This window comes from Sorex fumeus, unplaced genomic scaffold (assembly GCF_029834395.1).
Source record: "Sorex fumeus unplaced genomic scaffold, SorFum_2.1 ptg000010l, whole genome shotgun sequence".
Taxonomy (NCBI): Eukaryota; Metazoa; Chordata; class Mammalia; order Eulipotyphla; family Soricidae; genus Sorex; species Sorex fumeus.
Genome location: NW_026606067.1, coordinates 33,674,037 through 33,695,803, shown reverse-complemented (window position 1 = coordinate 33,695,803; position 21,767 = coordinate 33,674,037). Strand labels below are relative to the sequence as shown.

Sequence of the window (21,767 nt, the reverse complement as noted above, 5' to 3'; positions counted from 1 at the left end):
AACGTCCTTGATCCCAGATACTCAGTAACAAATCTCAAAACCCAGCGGCTTCTGTCAGAAATGCATCCGGACCCCGCAGTAGGTTACTGTCGCCGAGCCACCCCAGGGGGGAATGGGTGCTGTCCCTCCGCCTGTTTCCTCTTGGCAACTTGGTGGCTGTCATCCTCCAGAGGCCATTGGACAGTCAGGCTTGGGCCCGCAGTGACGAAACTTGTTGGGTCTCACAGGATGGGGTGGGAGGTGGAGCCGGGCCTGTCCTCCCCACCCTAACGAGACCCCAGGTCATTGCCCACAAACGGCCTCTCTGGCTCTTCATCAAGCTGCTCAACGGCCTTGATCCCAGAGACTCAGAAACAAATCTCGAAACCCAGGGGCTTCTGTCAGAAATGCATCCGGGCCCTGCAGTAGGTTACTGTCGCTGGGCCACCCCAGGGGGGAATGGGTGCTGTCCCTCCGCCTGCTCCCTCTTGGCGACTTGGTGGCTGTCATCCTCCAGAGGCCATTGGACAGTCAGGCTTAGGCCCGCAGTGAAGAAACTTGTTGGGTCTCACGGGATGGGGGGGGGGAGGTGGAGCCGGGCCTGTCTTCCCCACCCCAATGAGACCCCAAGTCATCGCCCACGAATGGCCTCTTTGGCTCCTCATCAAGCTGCTCAACGGCCATGATCCCAGAGACTCAGGAGGAGATCTCTAAACCCAGTGGCTTTTGGCAGAAATCCCTCCAGATTTAAGTGTTAAAATTTCAGAATTTCAAAACCACATGGCCCTACTGCAGCCACACGACATCATATGTTAGTCATAACCAGCAATAGAACACAAATTGTCTATTGTTGCCTTTTCAGCAAATCTGAGTGTTGGGGTAAAATCTCAAATAATGGTGGGTCTGGTGTCGAAGTAGTGAATGTGATCAAAGTAGAGAGAGAGTAATGTGGAGATCATCTGTCCCACAGGCAGGGGGAGGGTGTGGGATGGGGGTATACTGGGATTTTTGGTGGTGAAGAATGGGCACTGGTGAAGGTACGGGTGTTTCATTGTATGACTGAGACTTAGACCCAAAAGCTTTGTAACTGCTCTCACGGTGATTCAATAAATAAAATTATAAAAAATGGAAAAAGAAAAAAAAGTAAGGTGGAGTTCATGCACAATTCAATCAGCTAATCAGTGGCTGAATAAATAGCAGTACTCCTACAAAAAAAGAAAAAAAATAAAAATACCACTTCCAAATATTAGAAAATATATAGGAATGTAAAAAGATATGACTCCTTAGAAAGTAGCTTGTCCTTCAGTCAACATATCACAGCCCATGATCACTTCGAATGTTTACTTGAAAGAAATTTAAAAAATACATTCACATGGAAACAACCCAAATGCCCAACTATGGATGACTGTATCAGGAAGTTGTGGAATACTATGCAGTTGTTAAAAAAACAAAGTCACGCAATGTGCAGCAACACAGATGGAACTAGAGGATATCACTAAGTGAGGTAAAAAAGAAAGGAACAAATCGCTCTTATTTGTGGGACTTAAGGTAGCAAGAAATGTCCAAAGGCAATGTAGCAGGAGAACTGATCCACACAACTGAATTGTTAGGGGAGGGGGGTTGGAAGAAAGAGGCATTGGGGTCCTTGGGGGCAATAAGTGGGTACACTGGTGATGGGTGTGGTATTATAATTATGTGCATCAGAAACCATATTCACAGTACTGTAAACCACAGAATCTCAATAACAAATAAAAAATTACATCCATCCATAGAAAGAACAGTGTGACGGTACCAAAACCTAGGACCATGCGGGGCAACAGGAACTCTTATTGCCAGGGGAAAGGTAAACTGTGCACCAACTCTGGAAGACAGTCTGGCAGATTCATAGAAAACTCAACGTATTCCCATCATAGGATTTAGCAATCATGTTCCTGGGTTATTTACTCCTAAGAAATGTAAACCTGTGTGCACATAAAAACTTGCACAACATTTTTTCCCCGTAACTGCCAATGTTTGAAGCAACTAAGATGTCCTTCAGGAAATGAATAGAGAAGCTATGACTATTGGGCTCAGATCTCTGCCTAACACCATGCACAAAAGTAAGATCAAAATGGATTTATGACCTCAACATCAGACCAGAATCCATAATGTTTATTGAAGACAAAGTCGGCAAAACTCTCCATGATATTGAAGCTAATGGTATCTTCAAAGATGTCACGCCACTGGCCGAGCAAGTGAAAACATGGATAGACAAATGGGACTATCTTAAACTAAGAAGCTTCTGCACCTCCAAAGAAACAGTGACCAAAATACAAAGACAGCCTACAGAATGGGAAAGGATATTCACCAAGTACACATCCGACAAGGGGTTGATATCAAGGATATACAAGGTACTGGTTAAACTCCACAAGAAGAAATCACCCAACCCCATCAAAAAATGGGGTGAGGAAATGAACAGAAACTTTCGCAAAGAAGAAATTCGAATGGCAAAAAGGCACATGAGAAAATGCTCTACATCACTAATCATCAGGGAGATGCAGATCAAAACCACAATGAGATATCATTTCACACCACAGAGACTGGCCCACATCCACAAGAACAAAAGCAACCGGTGCTGGCGTGGATGTGGCGAGAAAGGGACCCTCCTTCACTGCTGGTGGGAATGCCGGCTGGTCCAACCCTTTTGGAAAACAGTATGGACGACTCTCAAAAAATTAGAATTTGATCTGCCATTTGACCCAGCTATAGCACTCCTGGGAATATATCCCAGAGAGGCAAAAAGGTATAGTCGAAGTGACATCTGCAATTGTTTGTTCATTGCAGCACTCTTTACAATAGCCAGAATCTGGAAAAAACCTGAGTGCCCAAGAACAGATGACTGGTTAAAGAAACTTTGGTACATTTACACAATGGAGTACTATGTAGCTGTTAGAAAAGATGAAGTTATGAAATTTACATACAAGTGGTACTACATGGAAAGTATCATGTTAAGCGAAATGAGTCAGAAAGAGCGGGATAGACACAGAAAGATTGCATTCATCTGGGGAACATAAAGCAACAAAAAGGGAGAGTGACACACAGGAATGGCTGAGATTAGTACCAGGAATTTTGCTCCATGAATGGAAGGCCAGCCACAGGCTCTAGGTGAAAAGGAAGCTCAGATAGAGAAGAGAGTACCAAATGAAGGGTGTTGTGAGGGCCCTCCCAGGGTGGGAGAAGCATGCTAAAAGTAGTCGATAGACCAAACATGATTGCCACTCAAAGCCTCTCTTGCAAAACACAGTACCCAAAAGAAGAGAGAGAGAACAAGGGGGAATACCCTGCCACAGAGGCAGGATGGGACGGGGGGGGGGGGGGGGATGAGGGTGGGGGGGATGCTGGGACCCATGGGGATGGATGACGGGCACTGGTGGAGGTATGGGGACTTGATCATTGTATAACTGAAACCCAAGCACAAAATTTGTAAGCCTATAACTGTACCTCATGGTTTTTCACTAATAAAAAAAAGAAAAAAAAAAGAGATGGGGGGTGGAGCAATAGTACAGGTGATTTGCCTTGCATGTGGCTATTCCAGGTTCTCTCTGCCATCCCGTACGGTCCCCTAAGCACTACCAGGAGTGATTCCTGAGTACAGAGCCCCTGAGCATCACCAGGTGTGCTCCCCACCTCTCCAAAAAAAAAAAAAACACTACACATGCGAGAATTCCATTTATTGGAAATATCCAGAAAAGATGAGAGATGGTAAACTCAATGGCTTCCTGGGCTTGGGGTGGGACTGACTTAAATCAGATCAATAAAGTAGGGGGTAATAAGATATGATATTAAAACAAGATCATGGGGAAAATTGTCTAAGTCTATAAAAATCACAGACTCAGTGGGACAGGGCAGGTAGAACAACCGGTAGGGCGACTGCCTGTACACAGCTAACCCAGTTCAACCCCCAGAACCCCATATGGTCCCCGGAGCACCACCATGACTAATTCCAGGGTGAAGAGTCAAAACCATCAACTATCAACAATCCCCAGCACCCTACATGGTCCCCTGAGCATCCCCAGGAGTAACCCTGAACATCCCTGGTATGGCCAAAAAGCAACAAAAATCACAGACTCGGGTATTTACAATGGATGGGCTTTCACAAGCATTCACACTGAAATGAAACTGCTCTTTAAAAAATGGGCACTGGTGGAGGGACGGGTACTTGATCATTGTATAACTGAAACCCAAGCACAAAAATTTGTAAGTCTACAACTGTACCTCATGGTGTTTCACTAATAAAAATTAAATAAAAAAATAAATAAAATAAAAACGTGAGGTAAAACAGACACACACACACACACACACACACACACACACACACACACACAAAACCAAAACAAACAAACAAAAAAAACGGGAACCGGGCAGAGAGAGCGCAGAAGTTAAGGTGCTTCCCGTGCACACGGCTGGCTACCACGTATGATCCCTGGCAGTCATGATGAGCACAGTCAGGAACGAACCTGAAACTCCCCGTGCCCAATTTTTTTTGGTCTTTTTGGTCACACCCAGCTCTGCTCAGGGGTTCCTCCTGCCTCTGTACTCAGGAATTACTCCTGGTGGTGCACAGGGGATCATATGAGATGCCAGGGATCGAACCTAGGTCGGCCGTGTGCAAGGCAAACACCCTACCCGCTGTGCTATTGCTCCGGCCCCCCATAACCTTTTTTTTAAAAGAGCTCCTTTCATGCAAAAAATGTTTTTTTCCTCTGAAAAAGAGACAGAGGGAAAGAAGTTCAGACTGAGTCCAGAACTAAGACAACAACCTGGTGATAAAGATAAAAAAAAAAATAATGGAGCAAACCACAGATGTTCTGTCTCAGAGGGCACAAAGTCCAAGAGATGAAATAACGTTCCCGGCGTCTGTCTGACTCAAATAGATGGTCAGCATCTCACTCAATTCTAGAGAGCGTACGTGCATATTGAACTGCCTCAGGAAATGGAAACATGCTGAATTAGCTATTCTTCCCCTTCTTCCTTCCTCCCACTTTCTTAGATGAGCACTGGTCTCCATACAAGGGAGTGGGGGGGAGGGGAATTGGGACAGGAGAACCAAAGCATCCACAGACAGACTCAGCATTTCCTGGTTCATGCAAAAATTTTAAATAAGCACTTTGACAGCAGTTTCATCTCTGTTCACACCAATGCGAATATAAACGGCCTTTCCATGAATAAACTACGGCGTACTAATTGTGCAGGGGCCACCCCAGCTCTGCGCTCCGTGGGGCACTTGCAGTGCCTGGGATCAAACCAAGGCTCCCAAATGTCATGCCTAGAGATGTTAAAGTATTAAAAATGTTCACGTTGGTTTTGGGGAGTTGGCTTGTTTGGGGGCCACATCCACTGACTCCGGGCTCTTTTCTCAGGGATCACTCCTGGTCCTGGTGGTGCTCAGGAACCCAATGGGATGCTAACTGCATGCAAGTGCCTTACACACTGTCTACCTCTCCAGTCCCTGTTCCTGCCTGTCCTCTACTCCCTCCTCCCACTTTAAAAAAAAATTTATTTATTTCAAATACCCATCCTTCCACCAGTGCCCAGGTCCCACCACCACGGATCCCAGTATCCCTCCCACCCCCCATCCCCCCATCCCACCCTGCCTCTGTGGCAGGGCATTCCCCTCTGTTCTCTGTCTCCTTTTGGGTGTTGTGGTTTGCAAAAGAGTTAAGTCTGATTTTCAGGGAGAAACATTGGATGATTTACTTTCCATTGATCACTCTGTATATAAGGAGATGTCACACAGCTGCTCATGTGGCCACGTGGTTTGGAAAAATTGTCCTGGTACCCGCTTGCAGGCTCATGGTCACCAGAGTTCCATCTGGAGAAGGCGGGATGCAGCACCTACCCCGTCTGGGACCTCCCGGTGATATTGGCTCTACTTGGGACCTGAAGCATTCTCTGGGAGCTGTGGGGCCCTCCAGCCGGTTTTCTTCTTTGTTGCTGTGTGCTGTAAGATGGCGCTCCCCTGCCCACTTTTTTAAACCTTTGGGGTCACACCTCCCGATACTCAGGGGTTACTCCTGGCTTGGTACTCAGGAATACTCCTGGCAGTGCTCGGGGACCATGTGGGATGCCAGGGATCAAACCCTGGCTGGCCGCGTGCAAGGCAAATGCCCTACCCTTACTGTTGCTCCAGCCTCCTGTTCATGCCTTTTGACTCTCTACATCCACTTGAGGAGTTCTATTCGAAAGAAATGATCAGAACTGCAATAACAGTCCACTTCAGTGTGCTTGCGCTAGCCTAAGGAACATTCTCCAGGCTCAGAAGAATGAAAACAACTGAAGTGCTTAGGAAATAGGGAGGCAGCCAGAGGAATCCTGACGGTAATCGGATGGACTGCTACTGGCACGCGTGGAAGAAAAGCTTTTCAGAAACATTAAAGAAAGCATGAAAGGACAGTCATGGAGGATCTTGGGCACTTCGAGGATTGCAAAGGTGCAGTAACTGTACATCGAAACTATGAACATTAACACTGCTTTAATCTAATACCTAAATGACAATATGAAACCTTTTAAATGAACCAAAGGATCAAAAAAAAAATAAAATGTTGACATAATGTATACTGAAAGAAGCAAGATTAAAGTTTGCGCTCACAGCCTCCTCCAGAGTTCGCTGGTAGCCGGAACAAAAATGCCTGAAGAGTGGATGCACTTATCCTTGATAGTATGAAGTGAAACCCAGTGCTCGGATCGGGGCTGAGCATCCTCCACCCAGATCCTCCATCTTCCAGTAGGCAGGGGTCACACCCACCAACTGGCCCCCTGGCGCCGTGTAATCCCATCAACGGCCAAGACCCAAAGACTATAAAACCCAGCTCCCAGAAGCGACATCTATTATATCATTCTTACTTGGACAACCTGGCAGGCTACCAAATGTAACCTGCCCACATGGCAGAGTCTGGCAAACTCCCCGTGGTGTACCCAATATGCCAAATACCAGTAACAATGATGGGTCTCATTCTCCTAACCCTGAAAGAGCCTTGAATATGGCACTTAAAAAAAAAAAAATCTCAGGGCTAGGATGAAGGAGACGTTACTGGGGCCTGCTTGAGGCAATCGACGAACAACAGGATGGTCGTGATGGTGATCGTGAAACCCAGTGGGATACGCAGCATTAGCCAAATACTGGGTAAAGAAGGAAGATGAATATATGTATATATAAGAGAGAGGTGACCAGGCCACCAGTGGCTGGAAAGGACACTGCCTGGTTTAGCCCTCCCAAAACCTGGCTATTCAACAAACTCTGGCCTCTCAATGAATGCCTGGAGGGTCTTCAGTCTCGCCTTTTTAACCAGCTCCAGGGGTGATGCTGCTGGAGCACCCCCAGGACAGCATGCGGCAGGGGGAGGATGGGAGCGCGCCATTCCCACACCGCCACTGTTTCCAGTATGACAGTGCATTGCTTCAGTAACTGGAATGTCTGAGACAATGAAGCCATTATTCTAATTGGAATCCATTTTGCATAATGTGAAGTATAACTGAAAGCAAAAGCCCTGTCCCTAGTCACCGTACCTCAGGACAGTAAACGTATGCATTCCCCCCCCCTCCCCCGCCACACACACACACAGACACACCAGATACTCCTGATGCCTGCGTCCCAGTGGCACGGAAGCCCCAGGTGAAGGGTCCAGTCCCACACCAGTTTCACACCACCTGCACTCTACCATGTGTCTAGGAATCGGGCCTTCCCATGACCTTTGGGCTTGATGATTTGCTTAAAGGCTCACAGGACTCCAGAAAACTATTTATGTACCATTTTGGTTTATTATAAACAGCACAATGTTAGAGCAGCCAAGAGGAAATGCTAGATACGGCAAGGGACCATGAGCCTCAATGCCCTGGCCAGAAGCTCTCCAAACCTCACGTGTAGGATTCACTAGTTTCTTTTTAATTGGGGATTTACTATTTTGTTTATTTTTTTTTAACTGGGGCTGGGCAGAGAGATAATACAATGGGTAGGGTGCTTGCCTTGCATGTACCAGTCCGGTTTTGGTCCCTGACACTACATATGGTTTCCCAAGCCCCTCCAAGGGTAAGCCCTGAGCAAAAAACAAAATTAAATTAAATTTACAAATTGATAAAGGGCCATATTTATTGCTGCTTCGGAGACCTGGACCACACCTGATGATGCTGGGGACTAAACTACCACTTGAGCTAGACCCCTGGCTCTGCTCAGTGATTTGCAGAGAAGTGCCATTGCATAGGTATAAGTGATTAAATCAGAGCCTTTGAGGGCTGAACTCAATGCTCAGTCCTCCGCCCCACTTTCTGGAAGTGTGAGGGAGACAGTGCTGGAAGCTTCCATCCTCTGATCACTGGGCTGATTTTCTGGCAGGCCCCATCCTCGAAGACTCTTTTTATCAGCATAAACTTAGGTGTGGTTGAGAGGGCTAACTTCGAATAAAAGATAATCCTCTCACCAGTAGCTCTGTACCAGGAGCCAATGATAGACAAAATATTTTTTATCTCTTACTATAACACATAATCAATGGGTTAGATATATTAAACTAAAAGTGATCTATAGCACACAGAAAAGTACCTAAGTTCCTAAAAATCAGAGGAAGAACCTGAAACAGAATGCCATTATTACAAATGACATTGATAAGTATGTGAAAAACACAACTATATTTTAATCACAGAATAACAAATTTGGTTAAAATGCTAATACAGTCATCCGCACAGATGACTACGCACCAAAAATATATTACGTGTATAAAAAACTGGAAGTAAATGTTAAAATGTCTTCGGATTTTTGGATATTGAGGCCATAAACGATTTTCTGAAATGAAAACAGCCACCACCCCCAGCTGCGGCCATGCTGACTGACACACAGTCCTGCTCGACCAATTCCTGACTGAAGCTCCGAGGAGATGCAAGCCAAGGGGCTAAACTTTAAGGACGCACCATCTTCAGGCTGATACCCCTCGGGTGCCCTTGGGGGGGGGGGGGGAGCCAGCCTCTGCCTTGCTGAAGCCCAGGCAGCAACATCCACACCCAACCACAGCTCAGCTACAGTCTCACCAACAGTCTCTGCAGACGCCAGGCCGAGGAACATTTCAGCGACTCCAGGGTCTACGCTGGGACTCAGGGGTCTTCTCGAGAGGGAGTGGGAAGCCTCCCTCCACATCCCTGGAATTTCTCGAAGCCCTGGCAGCCACACTCACCCCACCGCCTGTCACCTGTCAGCCCACTGGCCCAGACTACAGACCCTGAAGTCGCTGGCCCTGGTGGTATGCCCCACCTCCAAATTCCACAATACTGAAATCCTAGTAGGAGCACACAAAACCAGATGGGAAAGTGAGCTGATTTGGTGTGTTACAGAAGCAAACTTAACTCAGCAAGCAAAAACAGTAACAGGGAAGGTTCAACTAGCAACAAATAAATCCCCAGACAAGGACTTAACAACGCTGTAGTGAGATCTAACGATTTTCATGAACTCTTTTACTGAAGTATTTTTGATAATTCCAGTTGCCATTTCGCTGTAACACGTGATATAAAATAAATTACTGTGTACCTGCTAAGGGGGCAGTCTTGGGGGTGGTCTGGAAAAGGGGGACTTCCGTCAGAGTGAAGGAAAGTCACTCTGATGGTGGGATTGGTATTGGAACAGCAAAAGCTGTATCAAAAACAACTGCATGATCTGAGTATTGGGGTAAAACCTCAAATCTTAATTATGGTGTGTCTGGTGTCAAAATGTTGAATGCAATCAAAGTAGAGAGAGAGTAATGTGGAAATCATCTGCCCCACAGGTAGGGGGAGGGTGTGGGGTGGGGGTATACTGAGGTTTTTGGTGGTGGAGAATGGGCACTGGTGAAGGTATGGGTGTTTCATTGTATGACCGGGAATTAGATCCAAAAGCTTTGTAACTGCATTCACGGTGATTTAATAAAATTATAAAAAATGAAAAAAAAAGTAAGGTGGAGTTCATGCACAATTCAATCAGCTAATCAGTGGCTGAATAAATAGCAGTACTTCTACATAAAAAAATAAAAATAAAAACAACTGCATTAAAAACGTTGGAAACCATGGTGTTGAAATAAAGCATTTTATTTAATATTTTTTCTACTAATTTTTTTAAAAATGAAATAAAATAAAGGGGCTGGAGATATACAATGTGTACGGCACTTGCTTTGCATGTGGCTGGCCCGGTTTCAATCCTCAGCACCACATGTGACCCCCACCAAGGACCACCAGAAATGACTTCTGAGCACAAAGCCAGAAGTACACCATGGTTACCACCGAGTATGGCCCCCAAAGCCCCCCAAAATAAAGTGAAAATAAAGTTGAGGGACAGAGGAATGCATCAGTGGCATAAAGTGCTGCCCTGTAAATGGGAGTGAGGTCTCAAGAAGTCTGAGCCCAGGCGTCACCAAATGCACCCAATACAGTCCTTGAGGCTTTTTTGTCTGGACGCCCCGGAACTGCAAGGAAGCAGATCTTTTCTGACTCGCCGCAGCCGGGTGCGAACCACCCCTCCACAAAGGTCCATGACGCCTGCAAGCAGATGTGTGAGACCCCCACCAGGACTGTGACCCCGCTTAGCATACAACCAGAATGTGTAAGCACACCATGACTAAGTTTTTGAGCCCCCGAATGTAGCACAACTGTGTGAGCACCAACACAAGGAGCCTGTGTATGGCCTCGGGCATCACAACTTCAGCGAAAAGAAGAGCAGGGAAAACTACTCAAGCAGGAACGGAGGAGAAGCCAGTGTGGATGGAGGAAAGAGAGTGAGGAACAGGTGGGAAATGCCGGCACAGAGAGACCCATTCAAGGGGCCCAGCGCGGGGAGCAGGGCATGGGCGAGGGCTGTGGGTTCCTCATGCCCACGGGGTGACAGCCGAAGGGAAACAGGAAGAGGAGCAAGGCACGGGGTTTAGAAAGGGGCCTGCCCGCCAGGAGTAATTCCCGAGTGCAGAGCCAGGAGTAACCCCTGTGCATCGCAGGGTGTGACCCAAAAAGCAAAAAATAAAATTAAATTAAAAAGCTGGAATGATAGCACAGCGGGTAGTGGGTTTGCTTTGCACGCAGTCAACCCGGGTTCGATTCCCAGCATCCCATATGGTCCCCTGAGCACCGCCAGGAGTAATTGTGAGCCAGGAGTAACCCCTGTGCATCGCCGGGTGTGATCCAAAAAGCAAAAAATGTAAATAAAATAAAATAAAAAAGCTGGATTGATAGCACAGTGGGTAGGACGTTTGCCTTGCACGCAGCCGACCCGGGTTCGATTCCCAGCATCCCATATGGTCCCCTGAGCACCGCCAGGAGTAACTCCTGAGTGCAGAGCCAGGAGTAACCCCTGTGCATCGCCGGGTGTGACCCAAAAAGCAAAAAAATATAAATAAATAGAACGGGGCCTGGGCCTCCCCGCTGACCTCCTCCTGACCTCAGACACGTTCACACGTCCCATACTAGTCTGAGCAGATGTCTCAGAGTGACCTCTGTCCTGAACCCCGGCTGCCCCTCCAGCCCACCTCCCTTCAGGTTTCTGGAGAACACCTCCTCGTCAGAGGCTCAGCCCTGTCTCCCCAACGTCACAGCTAAAGGCCACAAACTCCCATGACCTGCTTAAAGAAACACACAGAGCCCATCCCCGAGTTCCCGTTTCTGGCCTCGATCTTAATCCAGTTTTGTGTGTCTTCTGACAAGCGGCAAAAGGCAACAAACACAGATGCAGACGAATGACGCTCCCTGCTGACGGGAAGATTCAATTAGCCCCCTGCCAAGCCCACAGCGCTCTGGAAGTATTCCTCAACAGAATGCTCTATCTCATGATGATTCAATAAAAATAAACAAAAATAAAATAAGAAGAAAAAAAAAAGAATGTTATTATAAGTTCGGAGAGAAGCATCCCTCACCCGGCGTCTCCCCAGAGGGCCGGGCGGCTGCAGGGTTGCCCCAGGCTGGGGTTCGGGACTGGGGGCACCTGACTAACCTTCTTAGCACCCCTAGGAGCAGCCTGTAGAACACAGCCCAAGCCCACCCACACCCTCATGGGAGGCATGCAGCACTGAGAGGGGCCGGGTCCCTGCACCCAGGCTGGGCCTGACACCAGCAGGCAGGGGAGGCCCGCAGGGACTCCCACGGAGCCGGTGTGGGCTGGCTCCCACAGAGCAGGAACAAAGTCTGCCTCCAGAGCGGTGGGCTCGGACCCAGCTCTCCTGGGCAGCTCCAGAGCGGCAGCTGCTCCTGCTACCATCTCCTCGCGCCCCAGGGACGCACAACAGGAGCACAGGACAGCGGGGAGGGCGCTTGCCGCGCATGTGCCCAACTCTGGTTCGATGCCCCGCAGCCCTTAGGATGCCTCCAGCACTTCCAGGAGGGATCCTTGAGCACAGCTGGGCATTGCCCCAAATAAAATAAACCCCAAAGCAGGAATGCTAGGGTAGGACGCATATCTCCCTGTAACTGTTCATCCTTTTAAGGTGAAGGGGGTAGGGTGTTTGCTTTGCATACGGAGCATCCCACAAGGTCCCCTGGGCACTGCCAAGAACGACTCCTGAATGCAGAGCCGGGAGTAAGCCCTGAGCACCACCCAGTGTTGCTCTAAATAAATAAATAAATAAATAATAAAAGTAAGGGGAATCCCCTCAAATAAGGCAAAAGTGAAGGAAACAGGATTCAAGAAATGCTGTTGAGAGCAAACTCACAGATCCTGTGCTCCATGCCGGGTACTCATGGCCAAGTGCATCCCACAGTCCCACAACCGAGGCATCATTGGGGTTGTGGGCATACCTTTTTCCCACTGTCGAGTCCACGTGAGGACTTCTGTGTTGCATGTCAGCACTCTAGGGAAGTGACAGAAGCAAAGTGAGAGACAAAGGGCGGCACCCCAGCATCTCTCCGGCGGCGCAGAAGCATCCCGCAAAGGTCTAGGTTCTTTCCCATGGGGACTGGAGGAGACTGGAGCCTCACAAGTTTTTTGTCCCGTTGAGGGTAGAGGTACACACAGAGAAACAGCAGGGTGCTGCAATGGTGCTGCCTTGGGTGGGGGGTAGGAGGGGGGAGTCTTCTGGAGCAGAGGAGATGGGTAGGGAGTGTGATCGTCTGGATCACACAATGGAGTGTGTGATCTTCTCAAGGAAGAAGGTTGCTCCAGTTCTGCTGTTAGAGATTCTTGGGGGCAGACTTCATAAATTTTTTCAACTTGGCCTGCTTTCAAGAGGGGCTGTCTTAGTTTTCCACTTCATGCTGGCCTGATAACATTTCTCTGTCACATCCCCTGCTCATGGGTTGGGAGGGTTAACATCATCAAAATGGGAATACTCTCCACAGCATTACAGAGATTCGACATAGTCTCTATAGGATGCCCATGACATTTTTCAAGGAAACAGATCAAACGCTCCTGAAATTCCTAAGGAATAATTACCCATCCCTAATTCCCTGCCCCTGCCCCACGCCACCCCTGGCAATCCTTGGGGAAAAAAAGATGGGGGGCATCACTTTCCCTAACTACAAACAGGACTACAGAGTGGTAGTAATTAAAATAGCACAGGGCTGGAGAAAAGACAGACACTCAGATCAATGGAATACAACTGAAAATCCAGAAACAAATCCTCAGGCATATGGTCAGATATGAATTTTCAATGAAGGAGCACAAAATATGAAGTGGAGCAAAGAAAGTCTCTTCAATAAGTGGTGTTAAGAAAACGGGTCAGCCTCATGCAAAAGAAAAAAAAAACTCAGACAGCTTTCTAATGACACACAGAAAATTCAAGGTACATAGAGGAACACACAAAAATAATTCTCCATGATAATGAAATTAAAGGTATCTGTAAGGATGACCAAGCAAATGGAAGCAAAGATTTTTTTTTTAAAGTGGGGGGGGGGGGGTACTACATTAAAGTAAGAAGCTTCTGAAAATCAAAGGAAATGATGACCAGAAAACAAAGGCAGCCCACAGGATCGGAGAAGTCATTTTGCCCAACACTCATCCCATAAAGGATTAATATGTAAGATAATATAATATCCAAGCTCTGGTAGAACTTTACAAGAGAAAAAACATCCAACCACACATCCAAACACATCAAAAAATGGGAAGAACAATGAACAGAAACTTCCTCAAAAAATAAATACAAATGCTGAAAGGCATATAGGAAAAAAAAAAAAGCTCTATATCACTAATCATCAGGGAAATGCAAATCAAAACAACAACGAGGTATCACCTCATGCCACAGAGACTGGCACATATCAAAAAGAATAACCAGTGCTGGTGTGGATGTGGGGAGAAAGGGATTCTCATTCACTGCTGGTGGGAATACCAACTGTTTTGGAAAATATGGATATTCCTCAAAAAAATAAGAAACTGAGCTTCCATATGACCCAGTAATACCTCTCCTGGGAATATAACCTATCTACTGGCCCAAAATACAATGCAGAAAAGCCATCTGCATTCCTATGTTCATTGCAGCACTATTAATTTTTGGGGGTTTCAAAAAAATTTTTTTAATTGAATCACTGTGAGATATAGACACAAAGCTTTCATGTTTGAGTTTCAGTCATACAATGATTGAACACCCATCCCTCCACCAGTGCACATTTTCCACCACCAATATCCCCAGTATCCCCCCATCCCAACCCTCCCCCTGCCTCTATGGCAGACAATTTCCCCGATACTCTCTCTACTTTTGGGCATTATGGTTTGCAGTACAGATACGGAAAGGTTATCGTGTCCGGTCCTTTACCTACTTTCAGCACAGATCTCCCATCCCTACCGATCCTTCCAAACATCATTGACTTAGTGACCCTTCTCTATCCCAGCCATTGCAGCACTATTTTCAAGAGCCAGAATCTGTAAACAGCCCAAGTGCCTGAGCACAGATGAGTGGCTAAAGAAACTATGGTACAATTCTGTACAACCTATGTACACACAATGGAACGCCACGCAGCTGACAGGAAAAATGAAGTCATGAAATTTGCTTATACATGGATGGCTATGGAGAGTATCATCAAGCTGAGTGGAATCAGAGGGAGAGGGATTGTACTCATTTGAGGTACACGCACACACACAACCAAACATAGCATGTGAATAATTCCCAAAGACAGTAGAAACAGGGGCCAGGAGGACTGGTCCATGGTAGGAAACTTGCCACAACAGTGGAGGGAGAACAGAGAAGACCAGAGAAGGGACCACTATGACAATGATAGTTGGAAATGATCACTCTGGACAAAATCTGAGTGCTGAAAGGAGGTATAGTGAGATGTGTGATATCTTTTCAGTAACATTATTGCAAACCACAGTGCCTAAAAGGAAAATGAGAGAGAGAGAGAGAGAGAGAGAGAGAAGGAAGGAAGGAAGGAAGGAAGGAAGGAAGGAAGGAAGGAAGGGGGAGGCAGAGACAGACAGACAGACAGATATCTGCCATAGAGGCAGGCTATAAGGTAGGAGAGCAGGGCGCGGATGGGAGAGAAACTGAGGACACTGATGGCAGAAAATGTGCACTGGTGAAGGACTGGGTGTTGGAACATCATAGGACTAAAATTCAATGGTGAACAACTTTGTAACTATATATCTCACAATGATTCAATAATTTTTTTAATAATTAAAATAAACAATGAGATGTCACCACACACCATAGAGACTGGTAAAAACAATCACACTGGTATGGATGCAGGGAGAAAAGGACCCTCCTTTATTGCTGGTGGAAATGTTGGCTCCTTGAGCATTTTGGGAAGATAATATGAACATTCCTCAGGAAACTTGGAATTGAGCTTCCATTACAAACCAGTAATTCCACTATTAGGAATATACTCCAAGGGCCCAAAAACACAGTACAGAAAAAACTCACTGTTCATTGCAACACTATTTATAGTAGCCCAAATCTGGAAATAACCCACCTACCCAGGAACAGGTGACAAAATGAAGAAGCTATCGTACATATACCTAATAAGAAAAGATGACGCCATGTAAGTTACTGAAGCATGGATGAATTTGAAGAGTAATGCTCAGTGAAATGAGTCAAGGGAGAGTGACAGATACAGAAGGATCTACTTACATGTGGGATATAAAGGAACAGAGTAGAGGAATAACTAATGCCCAAAGGCAATAGAAACAAAGAGCATAATGAACCAATCCTCAGAGGAAAACTGGCCACTATTGGGATAGTGGGACTAGGTCAGGGCAGGGACTACCATGACAATGAGAGCGAGAAGTGCTCCCCCCCCCCCCCCACGAGGATTTGGTGCTGAAAGGAGATAAAGTGGTATGCACTATGAGTAACTGTACTATAAACTACAGTGCCTGATTGAAAAAAAAAAAACAAAAACAAAAAAAAAAGAAAAAGAAAAAGGTGGCTGCCACTGAGGCAGGTTGCAGTTCAGGGGATGTGGGGACACTGGCGGAGGATTGGTATTAGAACACTATTCCTGAATACCTTAGCAACGCTGCAGTCTATGGTGATTCAAAGACTTTTTTTTAAGAAGAAAAAAAATTGAATAAACTGGGGCTGGAGTGATAGCACCGTGGGTAGGACATTTGCCTTGCATGCAGCTGACTCGGGTTCAATTCCCAGCATCACATATGGTCCCCTGAGCACTGCCAGGAGTAATTCCTGAGTGCAGAGCCAGGACTAACCCTTGTGCATCGCTGGTGTGAGCCAAAAAGAAAAAATAAATAAACTTCTCTGCTTGGTGGATATGGGTCTTGCCCCCAATTTCTAACCAGGGCAGTCGAGTGTGGTAAGAGGCTCTCTAGACTAGTCAACTCTCGTGAGTGTAGGTATGCTCTCTGCCCAACTGAATGTGGGACAGCAAAGGCTGGAAATAATATAAAATCTGAGAGGCAACAAGTCCAGGTCTGAATCAAATGAATGATCTTTAAACTCCGATTCTAGGGGGCTGGGGCGATATCACAGCGGGTAGGGCGTTTGCCTTGCACGCAGCCAACATGGCCGACACAGGTTCGATTCCCAGCATCCCATATGGTCCCCCGAGCACCACCAGGAGCAATTCCTGAGTGCATGAGCCAGGAGTAACCCCTGAGCATCGCCGGGTGTGACCCAAAAAGCAAAAAAAATAAAAAAATAAACTCCAATTCTACCTACAAAAAATTAGCTAATTTATTTAAGAGACAGTAACCACACAATTGTCACTGTCCTCCCGTTGTTCATCGATTTGCTCAAGCAGGCCCAGTAACGTCTCCATCATGAGACTTGTTGTTACTGTGTTTGGCATATCGAATACGTCATGGGTAGCTTGCCAGGCTCTGCTGTGCCGGCGAGATACTCTCAGTAGCTTGCCGGGCTCTCCGAGAGGGGCGGAGGAATCGAACCCAGCTTGGTCGGGCTGGCTGCATGCAAGGCAAACGGCCCTACTGCTGTGCTATTGCTCCAGTCCACCTGCAAAAAACGGGGCTAGTAATGCGTAGATTTGATTGGTGAAGGAATAAGATGTATAAAAATTAGCATGAATTCTAAATGGATGTCAAATGTTCTCTCCATATAGCTAAAGAAACAACTTGTTTAAGTCTTCGCTTTAGATCTCAACATTCTGATCCCTTATATATTCGAGAATCCTCTAGCACGGGCAGCTTCCTCCGAAAGGAAGAAGAGGACAGATGAAAGCAGATGCTACAACTGTGGACAAGTGCAGTGGACCGATGGCCGGCACCTTTTCCTCTCAGCGTGTTTCCAAGGTGAGCACTACTGTACCGCAGGGAGGGGAGAAGCTGGAGCAACCCAGAAGAATAGTGAAGCCTCGGGTATAACTGGCGGGAATTTACTGTTTTGCTCATTTAAAAGAGGTAGATTTGGTGGGGGGAGGGGGAGGGTAGTGAGAGGGGTTTTTTTCCCCTGAAAAGAAGGCAGTAGGCCAAATACATTAAAATAAATCTCTGCTCTTAAGTCAACAGAACAGCAATTTGCTTTTCTGCTGTGCTTACATGTTTACACCCTTTAATAATGTGAAGCAAGGTGCAATTGTGAGGGCAAAACTAATGCCATGACAAGCGGCAGTTAACATTAAGTCTTAGCTAGGCCTCAGTTTCTCTTTCCCCGGAGCAGGACTTGCAGTTGCTGGTAGACTCCCAGTTGAGTAATGCGCCTAGATAAGGAATTGGGCAGTTGGGTCTGGCCGATCATGAGGGGTCACTGTACCCCCCCTTAGAAACTGTTGCTAATCATTGCCTAATTGCTGACCACCATTGGAATAGGGCCGATGCTAAAAATAGACCCGTATATAAATTGCCTCCTAACTCTGAATCCTAGATAAACTGCTGGTGATTTGGAGTCGGGGTCCTTGTCAAGACTCCACTGTGTTGTATGAGATTTGGACCCTACACTGTGTTGCATGAGAGTTGGACCCTAGCTCGAGCTAGCGCTGGCTTGGGTTAGTCATAAAGTTCCTTTGCTTTTGCATTATCGTGTGTGGACTTGGTCTCTCCACAAGTGGGGATCTGAAACCCGGGCAAGACACGATGGCGTCATATTTGTGGTAAATCCTTACGATGACTGTTCACAGTCAACTCCCAGAGTCCCGTTCCATCACCCTTACACAAAGGAGGGCAAACATGAGGCCACTGCTTGGTCACTGGAGGCCCAGTAAGTTTTTGTCATCTCTCCATGTACTTCTCTTACAGATATGAGGCAGAAAAGAAAAACCACTTCACAGGTGCGTATTTCTTTCATTCATACACAAAAACCTGAATCCTAAGACATTTTTAAGAACCATCATGAATTTACAACGCTTTCCAACTATAAAGGGATTTTTATAGGTTCTCTCAAATTTCCCCCATCGCTGCAACAAAACTGAGACATGCTTTGTGATTTCTCAACTAAATCTACTTAAAGCATCTTTCCAACTCACTTCATTCCAGTGAATCTGCATATAGAAAGTATAGCTAAAAAGACTCATCTCCAATTTTAACTTTCTCAGATGTCATGAACTTATTATTTTCTTAAAATTAGAGGCATTCAAATCAGTACCACATTGTATGGCTGAAACCCAATCATGAACAACTTTGTAACTGAGGATCTCACAGTGATTTAATAATAATAAAATAAAAATACTGAAAAGTAAATAAAATTAGTTCCACTGAACCAGCTTAAAAATGTGAGTTTATCTTTCAAGAGTGTATCTCCCCTTCCTCATCCAATTAACTTTAATAACTTCTTGGGGTCAGAGAGTTAGTACAGTAGGTATGGCACCTGACTTGAATGCAGCTGTCCCAGGTTTGATTCCCAACCCCCTATATGGCCCCCCATGCATTACCAGGAGTAACTCCTGAGTGCAGAGCCAGGAGTAACCCCTGAACATCTCTGGGTGCTTCCTCTCGCTCTGCTCCACTCCCCCCCCCAAAATAATAGAGCTTCCTCTACCATTACTTTTCTGAATTACCAACAAGCAAGACAGAATAAACAGAGATATAATAAGTCCAGAGAGAAAAATACATGCAAATCGGATCAATGCAGAGATATTACTCCCTGCTTCCCTTCCCTTCAAAGCAGCTTTAGAAAAGGAAAAGATTTTTTTAGGGGGGGCAGAGCAATAGTGTTGGGGGTAGAACATTTGCTTTGCATGTGGCTGGCCTGGGTTTGGTCCCGAGCATCCCATATGGTCTAACAAGTCCACCAGAAGTGATCCCCAAGCTGGCCACAAACCAAAATGAAAAAAAAAATTTTTTTTTTCAGGAATCAGTTCTTTGCTAAATGTTTATTCAAATACTTAAAGCAGACAAAGAATTCACAAATAAGGAACACAAACAGACAAGAGCTTTTACAGGTAACAAATCTCCACTCACCTTGGACTTGTTTTTCACAACGTATATTGCAGTATACAATATCCTTAGGTAGTAAACCAGTTGTAGGGAACTATATTTTGATGAACAAAACTAGGAAAGGCTTGGGCAGTTCAGGAAAAACAGCTCAACCCTGTTTGGCCTTAACTCACCCTCCAGACCAGCTAATATCCTACCGGCAGCAAAAGCTGACAAGGCATCCACTGGCATCAGTGTGATTGGCTCAGCTTTGTCACACTCAGCAAACAACACGGGCCTTTTATTCAAATACAGCAGCACCTCAGGAGGGAGGTAAAGACCATTTTTTAAAATGTGTCCAAAGAAGCATCCTTTACACCCTATTTATGAAGGGCGAGTGTCTGCTTTGGATCACGAATCTGGAATCACCATAAAGTGGTGCTTTCCAAACCCAACTCAGGGAAAAAAGCTTCAGGGGTGGTGAAGAGAGGGGGGCTCTCAGGAAAATGCCAGGGGCTGGGGTTCAAGGACCATCACACACATAAGCATGTGTCAGGGTGTGTAAGGGTGCTGGGTGCACACCCCGGTTGGGTCTCCAATCAGATACACACACACACATGAAATGCCAAACCAAAGTAGAAATTTCATACCAATATCCTTCACCCAACTTCAACCTTTAACTCGTGACGGGTCTCCTTTCACTCCATCCTCGCCTACCTCACATCAGTAAGCAGCAGAGCTCCCCAAACTGGACTGTTTTGCAGCCAATCATGCCCCTAGAGTTCAACGAGGATTTCAAAGAGACAAGGCTTTGCAAAATACCGCAAGTATGCTATCTGTCCTAAAGCATCGAAATGCATGTCTTTAATACCACCAAGTCACTAAAATAAATATCCTCCGAGGCCTCTCATCGATTATCGATCTGCTCTCGAGCATCTAATCACCCTACCGTTTTCATTTTTCATTTCGGGGCCACACCCTGCCGTGATCGGAGCCTACTCCCGGCTGAATTTAGGGATCCCTCCTGGCGGTGCCAACGTGGCACCAGGGACTGAACCTTGCTCAGCGCGTGCCAGGGGACCGCCGCGGCCGCCGTCCTACCCCTCCAGCCTCTTACCGTTTTGTGACTGTTTTTTTCCAAAATTCGAAAAGTCAAAACGGACAGCAGTGAACCAACCAGTTCTGCTCCCGACGCGTTCACCACCTCTGAGCTCAGCTACCGGGTCCTCGACAACTCTGATCGATGGAGATTCAAATGTGTGGGTTCACCCCTCTCTCCCCCCACCCTCACACCCCCGGGTGCGCACACACACACACACACACACACACACACACACACACACACTCGCGCACACAGACGTCGGCGCGCACACAACAACATCCACACGCGCACACACACACATGCACACGCACGCACCCAGCCTCACAAGCCCACAGCCGCACGCGCGCACGCATGCACACCTGCACACAGACACGCACGGACACAGACTCACACACGTGCACACACACACACGCACGCACACAGACGTCGGCGCGCGCACACAACATCCACACGCGCACACACACACATGCACACGCACGCACCCAGCCTCACAAGCCCACTGCCGCACGAGCGCACGCATGCACACCTGCACACAGGCACACACACACACACGCGCGCGCGCACCCACCTGCGTCCGCGGAGCGCGCGCGCGCGCGCGCGCGGGCCCTCGGGCGGGGTCGCCGCCGCCCCCCGAGCCCCGCGGGAGGGTCGCCCGGCGGCGCGTGAGGACGTCTCGGCCCCTCCGCCCGCGGCCCCGCGACCACCTGGCCCGTCCGCGCCGACCCCTCGGCGGCGCCGCGCCCGCCCGCACCTGCCGCGCTCCCAGCGGGGCCCAGCAAGACGCGCCCAGGGCGGCGGCGCCGAGCAGGAAACGCGGCCCGGACGCGCCCCGGGGCGACCCCGGTGGCCGCCGCGCGCTACGGCGCCGCCTCCTGGCGGGGCGGGGGACTGGCGGCGGCGCCGGCGCGGAGCCGCCCCCCTCCAGGAGTCCCTGTGCTCCCAGGCTCCCAGGCTGGGCAGGGG

The 21,767-nt window shown here is 47.4% G+C and overlaps 1 protein-coding gene across 1 annotated transcript in view; it reads right to left on the bottom strand.

Annotated features, from left to right (window-relative positions):
* The window catches only part of GPR160 (G protein-coupled receptor 160), a 45,776-nt gene extending 24,288 nt beyond the window's left edge, over nucleotides 1-21,488 (bottom strand). The window contains exons 1-2 of the mRNA XM_056110747.1: nucleotides 21,373-21,488; nucleotides 20,820-20,938 (exon numbers count right to left, since the gene is read on the bottom strand). The gene's annotated coding sequence lies outside the window, so the exon portion shown is untranslated. The remainder of the gene's footprint in view (nucleotides 1-20,819; nucleotides 20,939-21,372) is intronic.
* Between the last annotated feature and the right edge of the window lie 279 nt (nucleotides 21,489-21,767).